The following is a 10,919-nucleotide window of genomic DNA, read 5'->3' as shown; positions in this document are numbered from 1 at the left end:
TAAGTTAAATATACGTTGACGTGCACTCAAAGTCAGCTCACATAGAAATTATTTCTACCACTATGTAAAGTACAGTCAACGATAAACACATATGTTAACACTTTCTCACCATATATCATTGTAACAAGGCGAATAATGAAATGTAGTGTAAATAAGACCTAGCTCGATAATACCGTAATATTAATCCATCACCAAAAAAAATACATAAGTACTATGCCAAATATGCTAAATGCTAAGTATTAAAATATTTATAGAGCACCAACCTCCTAATTTGTTTACATTTGTTTAGGAGTTGTAAACATTGCAATTTTTCGTTATACAACGCTACACGTCGACTTCGCACATTGTCGTAATTATTTACGAGCTTAAATAATACTTTGCGAACCTCACTCAGTATAGACATTATTAATATTATTTAAAATAAATCCCTTATAAACCGCAAACAATTTGGATGAATGACATAAATTGACAACTGACTTTTAGCTTTTTTTTTTAAATAAGTGACAATTGGTGATACAACAACGAAATATCTGTCAACAATTTTTGGCTAGCCAGACTCTAACACATCATACAAAATAGTAATTGAATCTCGGACAAGAGGAGAAAATGTGATCTACGGTGCCTTCGTCTAACCCACATTCGCACAGTGACGTATCCTGGACCCGTATCTTGGCATGGAATACAGGCGTACAAACTGGCCCTAAGCGTAAACGGTAGTATAGTTCTTATAGTTTCGGAAAAAAGTGGCTGTGACATATGGACGGACAGACAGACAGACAGACATGATGAATCCATAAGGGTTCAGTTTTTTGCCATTAGGCTAAGGAATCCTAACTAGTTTGATGTATTCAAAAGGTACTTAGCGTAGAGCTTAGTACGTAGCGGCCCCCTTTTTTAAATATCATTCGTTAATTTTAATAACAAAACTTCCGTGAGACACAGACATATTAAATATATTAAGAATAATCGTGATTATTTAAATTTAAGATCTGTCGTTAAATCTAAATAATCACGATTATTTAACAGTGGCGCTAGGGTGCACGTTGATGGGCTCTTAAACCAACATTATTTGATCATGTAATGTTTACATCTACCCTCAACTGGCTTAAGGAGCCATTTGTGGGTAGATTTAGTTTACTTTTATTTAAATACCTAAAGATACAGGGATAAGTTCGCCTTTGTATACTGCCTATCCTGTGCCATGAAGTTGTGTTTTGTACAATAAAGAGTTTATACATACATACATACAGACTATAGGACCTACCTACTATTTATACAGTTGAATTATTTACTACAAATAGGAATAGGTACCTACTTTTGGGCATAAATATAAGTAAATATTAAAAAAAATGTTAATTCTTATAATACCGAATAACAATATTTAAAAAAGCAAGGCATTAAAATTGTAACAAAATGTTATCCGATCCAAATGTCATATGGCGAAATGGCCCTCTAATTGTCCTTTAAGCGTTTGGCATTTTAGCCCATTTGATTGCTACGTTCCACCGCTGGATTTTTATATATGTTAATATTAACAAAATACCCTTGTTTAACTCAAGTTATTGCCTCGAGAGCCCACCGGGTTATTGACAAAACAGCTTAAGCCGTTTTTACGCGACTATTACAATTCGCGGCTATTACTTTAAAAAAACCACATTATACCATGTACAGTCAGTCAACTACAGAGAAATGCACCCCCCCCTGCATAGAAATTTGTATGCAAAGGTGCTAAGCGAATTGTATCGCTGACTGTACTTAATAGGCTTAAAGAAATTGCAATTAAACGCACAGTGGAAACAAACCGATTTACTTTCATCTTCATCACGCACTTTTATAAAATAAATAACGAACATGTTCCTATTTTTATACGTTATTACACATAAAATAAAAAGTACTAATGGCGGACTTAATGCCTTAAGGCATTATTTACCAGTCGACGATTAAAAGAGACGTTTGCTAGGTGCGTGTGTCCTGTGTCTTCTGAACAATGATTATTCCTTCTTAAACATCTTCATTTAGTTTAAGTTAAAAATATCTGTTAAATTTATTTATAAAATCAGTGAAAATAAACGTCTTTCTATTAATCGACTATATTTATGTCAAATGTGTTTACTCCTTTTTGCCACTATATTATTATTTCTTAAATTATTATGTAATTTTTTAATTCTTACTTGCTATTAATCACGTTATGGGTACGTCACTTGCTAAATAAATTAACAGTGTTGTGTGTAGACCTGTTTAACAAAAAAAATCAATTGCCATTGTTTTCTTTAAACCAAAACCCAACCACAAATCCCACCTTACTATTTATTCAAGGGTGAGAAATAAGGCTTATTTATGCACGATCCCTTAACTGATACAAAAATACTATCTCCTGAGTCTACCGAATTTACATTAAGCTTCTCGTAACGACTAATAGAACCCCCGATTGAATCTCAGGATTGATCTAAGGATTTGGGAGTGTTTGATTAAATCAGGCATAAATCTAAACGTGCATTAAATATCGGTGTGCAAGACACAGAGATAGGCGGATACTATTATATCCCATCAGCACTTGAGCTTGGTCTGTACTCCAACCTCTTGAAACGAGTTTTACTTTAGTCTTTCTCTTACCAATATACCCGGTATACTAGGCACTATTTTTAGTCGTCAGGTTCGGCGCAAGAACCGGGCGGTACGCGACGCTACCTAAGGGAGCCACTGAAGTATTAGTTAGATGACATAGCAAAATGAAAAAGTACATGGGTGTGAATACCTTGACATGTTTTTCTTTTATCAGTTTCATAAGGCAATTAATTTAATCATTCAGCCTAGTTTTACTAATTTTCTCCAGTTCTACTGCCGGATCATCTCCTCTCGTACTCATTTCATCTTTTAACACATTTTGTGATCTGCACATTTTATAATAAATAATAACGCTCGGTGTACCCCTTACATTTAATTAAAGTGTCATAAGGGCCTGTATGTGTTGGCTTAGGCTCCGCGCACGCCTCCCAAAGGTCCGGAACACCATTGTTCCGTGATGGGAAAGACGGTACCTATTCAACGATCAATAAAGCAAAAGTGACTTATTCTTAAAGTACCTAAGTAGCATGAGTTAGGATGCTACAGACGCTTATGAGTTGAGCCGCTCTCGAGCTGGTATGATCGCAGCGCTCCGCAGTACAAAGTGCGGCTGTTGCCTTTGATCAACTTGTTACGGCTGATTCCGGGAGTGGGCAGTCAACGTGAAAAAATGTTCAATCGCTGGAAAGTGCAGGGGTCAAAATGTCCATACGGAACCGGCTGTCTATGTAACTAGACGTTCGCGGGGCTCCTATTTCTGGGCGGTTTGCCCTTCGGGCATCTGAAGCTACCTAACAAACCTAACCTAGCTAGTTTTTGCCACATAGACAGCCGGTTCCGTATGGACATTATGACCCCTGCACTTTCCAGCGATTGAACATTTTTTCACGTTGACTCCCCACTCCCGGAACGGGCTAAAGTACAAGTGAATTCAAGTGCTAGTAGAATTTGCTCATGGTCACTGCGGCCACTGCACCGCAGGCCTTCCTTGTTGGCAAGCCATAGCAACAAGTTGTTGCTATGGCTTCGGACAAGTCGGCTGCCCTAAGCAGAAAACAAGTAACCCAGTTTTGACAAATTTTTGAGGAGAGCAAAAAAACGTAATTTGTCAGTTTTGTTAGGTATTTGGTCTAAAATGTAACATCTGTTTATACCATTATGTTAAAGGCGATAAAATTAAGCTTATACAGACTTTATTTTTTGTTATTCTTGTATATTAAACTTTGTACAGGCATAAAATGTTTTCTGTGTAGTTTACTGCCCGAAAATCTCAGAACCATTCTACACAAATTCAAGTATCTCGTGTTTAGCTTGGAAATAGCAAGCACTTTAGCATCTTAAATACTAAACATATTTGGCTCTCCGCTCAATAACTTTTCCAATTTTCATGCAATTCTGAAGGAAATGGTACCAAATGAAAGCTAATAATATAAGCTACAGAAAACTGATTTTTATTTCTTTCAGGTTTATCGACTTCAAAATCCCTGTTAGATAATAAAACGCTTGAAAAAAAAATATTTTTTTATATATTTTAAAGTTCTTTTCTATTGGAAAATAGGCTTTTTTTAAATTAGTGATTGATGTTGCCATCCTCGTACCTTCTGTCACATCGGTTATTGGTACCTATTTCATCGACTTTATTTTCAGAGATTATTTTGTGATACGATGACCCATTCCTTCAACAAACCCTCTGTCTTCGTGGATGGGTGGTACCTACAGGATCCTGCTTCCAAACTATTCTTTTTTAGGGTTCCATACCTCATAAGGAAAAAACGGATCCCTTATAGGATCACTTTGTTGTCCGTCCGTCCTCCGTCCATTTGTCTGTCAAGATCCTTTATCTCGGAAACGCGTGGAGGTATCGAGTTGAAATTAGAACCATATACTCAGGTCTACATTCCCTTAAAGATGTAGAAAAAAATCAAACATCTACATTAACGTAAAAAAAAGATACGGTGGTTTATGCCAAAATACATTCTCAAGGGATTCAAAATTTAAAGGGTACCTAAGTAGGTGGGTAGTAGGTAGCTAGGTCAACGAGAAGTCCCGTTGCCCTAGAACTATGAAATTTGGCAAGTAATATTGTATTACATTATAAGTAGGTACAGGGAATAATCTGAAAACTATAAATTTGTAAAAAATAAAAAAATCTATAACTAAATTTGTAAGGAACGCTCGGTGGGCGAGTCCGACTTGTATTTTTTTATAGTCCTATTTGACAGACGTGTTTGATAGGAATGAGGCAGGTGCATGAAATGGTGAGAGCTGGTGAGTTCATAAAAATCAATATTTGGGGACAATCTTACACTGGTTGACTTAGCCCCAAATTAAGCAAAGTTTGTACTATGAGTACTAGGCGACGATATATACATACGTGTATAGATAAATACATAGGTACTTAGGTACATAGTTACTTTATTTACTATTTAACTTTACTTGTAACAAAGTAAAAATCTAATTAAATCCTTCAAGTCAGTTTTACCTATTTCTTATAAAACCATATCGATCTGAAATTTTGTTGATATACATACACCTATTGATATGGTAAGTAATTGGTGGATCTCTTTAGTGGCTAGAGTTAACCCAAGAAAAGTCTGCAGAGATTTTGACAGCACAAGGTCAATCTCGAGAAGTCTATTAGTAGAGTTAGACCAAGAAAAGTCTGCATAGATGTTGAGAGCACACCAGTGCAGGTGTTATTTTAAACGTCAAACTTCTATGAAATTATGACATATAAATAACACTAGAACTGGTGTACTCTCAACATCTCTGCAGACTTTTCTTGGTCGAACTCTACTAATAGACTTCTCGAGATTGACCTCAGATGATTCACTTTACCACATAATAAGTGTCTTTATAAAAATTCAAATTTTGGCATTATTCCTGGATTAAATATTTCCCTTTTGGTCATTTGAATACAGTCAGTTGTTGTTTGTTTCTAATTTTTTCCATAACCTTTGGCATGGATACGGCATAATTATGATTTCCTATTTCTTTGGCATATTCTAGTGATCTGTTTTCATTACTGTAGAGTTTACAGTGTAGACAATACAGATAATTTTAATTGTTTTAACAACACTTTTTCTTTAAACTTAAATTTCACAGACTTTTCACCTTTGACAGGAATATTGCTAAGCAAATTTGTTTTCTATGTATGTCTTTAAACAAGGTACCTTTTGTTTATACACTAATTTATACACTATGTAACTAATTTCTAACCTAAATCGCAGATTGTGTTGGGAGATACTAGTTTTACCATTGTAATAAACTAATTCGCAGTTGCGAACATCTACGCTAAACTCAAGTATCTCGGTCATCTATATGAATTACAAGTATCTCTGTTTAGTTACTTGTCTTTAGCGTAGAAATGGGACATATACTTGAATTTAGCGTAGAATACAGGGTCAAAAAAAGATAATCGGATTTTAAAAACATGAATATTTTGAAAACTACACATTGTTTTACAATTATTTTTTTGGTGAAAGATGCGCCTGAAATTGTAGATTCCAAAAATCCAAAAAAACTGTTTTTGAAAATTTTCGAGTTACTTGTTTTCTGCTTAGGGCAGCCGAAGTTGTTGCTATGGCTTCAGCTGCATATTATCAATTAAAATTCCCAAAATTTTCTAACAAATCTAGACAAAATGTTTTCTAACTGTAATTTTAAGCCTTTATCGGAATAATTTATTCAAATTTGTCATCATTTCTGTACAAAAATGCATTTTTATGGAGAAACCCAAAAAATACGTGTGACTCGGGCCACGCCTTTCGCCTTGTAAAATATTCAGTCGGATAAAAGGGATTTCTGAAATGTTTTATTACAATTTTTGGTATTCAATAATGTAGATGGAATTCAAAAGCTGCTTGTGGTCATTAACAGAGTTTTTATAAAATAAGTAAATCGTTTTAAAGTTCTCCGATTATAACTACATGTACCTACTATATATAGGGACCGTATCAGTAAAATACATACATATGGAGATATTTACGTACCCATTGCTGGGGATACTTCCTAACGTACTTAAAACGTACTAACGTAGTTATATACCTATTTTATTAATGGGACTCCTAATTCGTCGTTGTTTTAATATTTTAGGTACCTACGATCAACTTCAGCAACAATCCTAAGAATCGGGATAAAAGCCAGACGAAGGCCATCTCAAGTAAGGTGGTCAAAACCTTCACATATTGATCCAATTTTCTTCAGAAAATGCCCAAGTAGTGGAAGTGTTATAGTACCGATGATGAAAAAATTCTTTCTACCGCCGACTTTATGACGTCACAGTTACTACCCCCGCCATTTTCGCGTTTGTTATCTCATATTTTGTATTCATGTCATCATACTGTATGCATTGATACCAAATACCTACTACACCCATATCCGAGATGACTTGAGCAAAAATCGATTTCTAGAAGACTTAAGACAAAAACCGACTGACTATGTACCTATTTATAAACTGAAATAAATGTCATATACTAAGAAAAAGTGACCAAGGCCTCCAGTGCCCCAGGCTGGAATCGAACCAGCGTCCTCTGCTATCGCGGCAGGTGCCTGAACCACACGGCCACCGGGCCACAGTGGCATAGGTCGAATTTTTCCAAGTATATGCACTTCTTACTGAAGGCTTATGGCGCCCCCTGGCCATCCCTAAGGTAGAACAGTATGATTCGGACCTTCTAACTGGATCATCTCATGTGATACCGAGTTAGCGAGAGAGATGGCGCTGCCAATCAATACTATTAGAAGTATTTGAACAAATTAAATTATTTTTCAGAAAAAGGGTGGTTCAGGCACCTGCCGCGATAGCAGAGGACGCTGGTTCGATTCTAGCCTGGGGCACTGGAGGCCTTGGTCACTTTTTCTTAGTATATGACATTTATTTCAGTTTATAATTTATATAGTAGTGTTTCTACTTGATAAAAACAGATTAAAATATTTTTCTGAAAAATAATTTAATTTGTTCAAATAGTTTTAATAGTATGTACCTATTTGTTTTGATAGTCAACCCCTAAAAAGGAGGTTGAAAGTTTTTAATGACTTCTACGCGAACGAACACGGTCGATAACTAGTTTTTGATACTGTAATGTAATAAAATTGTGCTTAAAATGTGATGTTTGTTCACACAAACAATATCTACATATTTACACCAGCATCTTGGTCACTAACATTTTCTAACTGTCCTTTTTCTAGCGAGACATTAAAATCAAATCTACACTAAGCCAGTCGCAAACAATCTAAATGCACCTAAATCAAGAGAATTGTGTTTACCCTCATCTAATTTTTGACATTGTTGGGCGGCGATGTCAAAGGAGCTTTAGCGCAGGCGATCTCAGCTGGCTCAGTTCCACAAAGGATCCGCAACGGGCCGTTGCGCGAAACATTCCCAATTCGGACCGTGTAATCCCGCTAATACCGCCAAACCGCACCGCACATAATTCCCAATATTTCTGCCGGGAACCCGTTTGTTTTGCTAACTTTACGGTGGAGCAACAACGTGTTCGAAGGCCCATTTGTATGTCGGCACTTTTTTAAGTTCACCTGCTGCGCCGCTACTTTGACGGAAATATAATCCAGTCATCTTAAGCCCAAAAAATGGGGTTAACCTTGGAATGAGAGGTAATAAGCTGGATATTGGTATAAGTGCGTCTCGAATATTTTGAAGTTTAGGGACCTACCTAAGTACATATACCTACTAACAAATGAGTAAAGTGCTCAACATCTTCGTTGGCCGACTGGAGTTCTATTGTCCGCCTGACTCGTTCTGGTACATTGTCCGTGAACATGTGATGTATGCATGTAAATAACATAAAGGTAACTTGTTCATATATGTTGTCGTACACGCGCTTAAGTAGATAAGAGCCAAGTTAATTTACCCGAGGCGTGGCTTCATCCAGACACGTCTGTATTTTACACTTTCTCAGAACTTTGCACGTCTTCGCGAATTAACTTTGCTTGAAGTCTTGAAGTCCCGTAGCAAATGAAGAACATCTCCATGCTTCGTCGTAGCGACGTAGCACATCCGCCTTGGCTAATCTTATGATGACTTAGATTAGACAAGTTGACACAGCTGCGAGTACTCGTAGTACACAGCGATTTGTGTTAGATTTTTTGTTTTTAACTGCAAGACTGCTTTAATAAAGCATTTTTTTATCAAGTTGTGATTAATATAATGATAATTCTGCTACTCGATGCTAGATGTCGACTACGAAAATAATAGTCGTTTTGGTACTAAAACTGATGTATGGAGTGAGCACTCTAAGTATTTTTTTACAAGCTTTTATTTAACTTGCAATGTACCTATGTAAATATGTAACTAGTATGTATGTTTGTACGGGTCAAATCTTGCAAGCTACATTTGACCCACTTTCCGACTTCGAATGAAGCTGAAAATTTGCATAAATATGTAAGTCGGATGACAATGCATGGTGGTGATAAAATAACACAACGTAATTGTGTTTAGGATTGTTAGAATTGGCTCGATGAGTATTAGTTGACTGCGGAAAGAAAAGTACAGTCAACGATAAAAACTAGTATCATAATAATTGAATTTTTACAAAAGCTGAAAATTTGCATACATATGTAAGTCGAATAACAATGCAATATTATGGTACCATAGAGCTGATCTGATGATGGAGACAGGAGGTTGCCATAGGAACTCGGTGACAAAATAAAAATAACACAACGTAATTGTGTTTAGGGTTGTTAGAATTGCCTAGATGAGTATAGTTGACTGTGGAAAGAAAAGTACAGTCAACGATAAAAACTAGTATCATAATAATTGAATTTTTACAAAAGCTGAAAATTTGCATACATATGTAAGTCGAATAACTATGCAATATTATGGTACCATAGAGCTGATCTGATGATGGAGACAGGAGGTGGCCAAGGAACTCGGTGATAAAATAACAACGTAATTGTGTTTAGGGTTGTTAGAATTGCCTCGATGAGTATAGTTGACTGTGGAAAGAAAAGTACAGTCAACGATAAAAACTAGTATCTTGATGAGCACTTAGGAGAATATTAGTACCCAAGATAGAGCTGATGCTGAACCCTGGCAGTACCTAGTGGAGCTCGGGTTTGGTGCAACATAGACACACGCTGTTTTGGTCATCCAACTCATCTTGATGAGCACTTAGGAGAATATAGTACCCAAGATAGAGCTGATGCTGAACCCTGGCAGTACCTAGTGGTGCTTGAGTTTGGTGCAACATAGACACACGCTGTTTTGGAGATCCGACATGTCTTGATGAGCACTTGGGAGAGCAGTACCCAAGATAGAGCTGATGCTGAACCCTGGTAGTACCTAGTGGAGCTCGGGTTTGGTGCAACATAGACACACGCTGTTTTGGTCATCCAACTCATCTTGATGAGCACTTAGGAGAATATAGTACCCAAGATAGAGCTGATGCTGAACCCTGGCAGTACCTAGTGGTGCTTGAGTTTGGTGCAACATAGACACACGCTGTTTTGGAGATCCGACATGTCTTGATGAGCACTTGGGAGAGCAGTACCCAAGATAGAGCTGATGCTGAACCCTGGTAGTACCTAGTGGAGCTCGGGTTTTATACAACATAGGCACATGTTGTTTTGGTCATCCGACTCGTCTTGATGAGTATACTTAGGAAAGTAGTACCCAAGATAGAGCTGATGCTGAACCCTAGCTGTACCTAGTGGAACTCAGGTTTGGTGCAACATATGCACACACTGTTTTAGTCATTCCACACGTCTTGCTGAGCACTTGGGAGAGCAGTACCCAAGATAGAGCTGATGCTGAACCCTGGCTGTACCTGGTGGGACTCGGGTTTGTTGCAACATAGACACACGCTGGGTTGGCCATCCGACTCGTCACGATGAGCGACTGAAGTCTTAGGGCTCATACCTACATACTGCCGTTTGCGGGCCTATTCCGCAAACATTGTACGGTGGTTTGAGATATATGCTACTTTTTATAGATGCTTTTCGCGTAAAACGTTTAATTATTTTATTAAAACGAAAGATGAAGTTTTTAGTAAATTGATTGAATTGTAATAGAGTGATTCTCAAGAAAGTGGCATCGACAGGTTAAAGTTAATGAATTTTTTTTTGTATTTGTTTACTTTTAAGAATGAAAAATATGTTTTACCACTTCAAGTACCCCTAATTTTCAAAAGGGAACGGAAAATGAAGAAGTTATTTTTAGGGTTTAGGGTTGTTGTGTTGCAGGTTACAGTGAAAAATACATTCTGTTTATTCTTTCCCTTAAACGGATAATAATACGAATGTCTCATTTTTAGCATAGATGAATAAACCTTCATACAATATTAAAATGATATTATTACATTAGGCCCCATACCAAATTCGTAAAATAATCGAGA

At 36.8% G+C, this 10,919-nt stretch overlaps 1 long non-coding RNA gene across 1 annotated transcript in view; it reads right to left on the bottom strand.

Annotated features, from left to right (window-relative positions):
- Positions 1–1,138: 1,138 nt before the first annotated feature.
- LOC134803991 (uncharacterized) overlaps positions 1,139–10,919 on the bottom strand; it is a 274,246-nt gene continuing 264,465 nt past the window's right edge. Inside the window, exon 3 of the long non-coding RNA XR_010146061.1 lies at positions 1,139–1,152. This is a non-coding gene — a long non-coding RNA (uncharacterized LOC134803991). The remainder of the gene's footprint in view (positions 1,153–10,919) is intronic.

The sequence above is a fragment of the Cydia splendana genome, chromosome Z (genome assembly GCF_910591565.1).
Source record: "Cydia splendana chromosome Z, ilCydSple1.2, whole genome shotgun sequence".
Lineage (NCBI taxonomy): Eukaryota > Metazoa > Arthropoda > Insecta > Lepidoptera > Tortricidae > Cydia > Cydia splendana.
The sequence above is the reverse complement of the archived record's forward strand: the minus strand, read 5'-3'. Positions and strand labels throughout refer to the sequence as shown.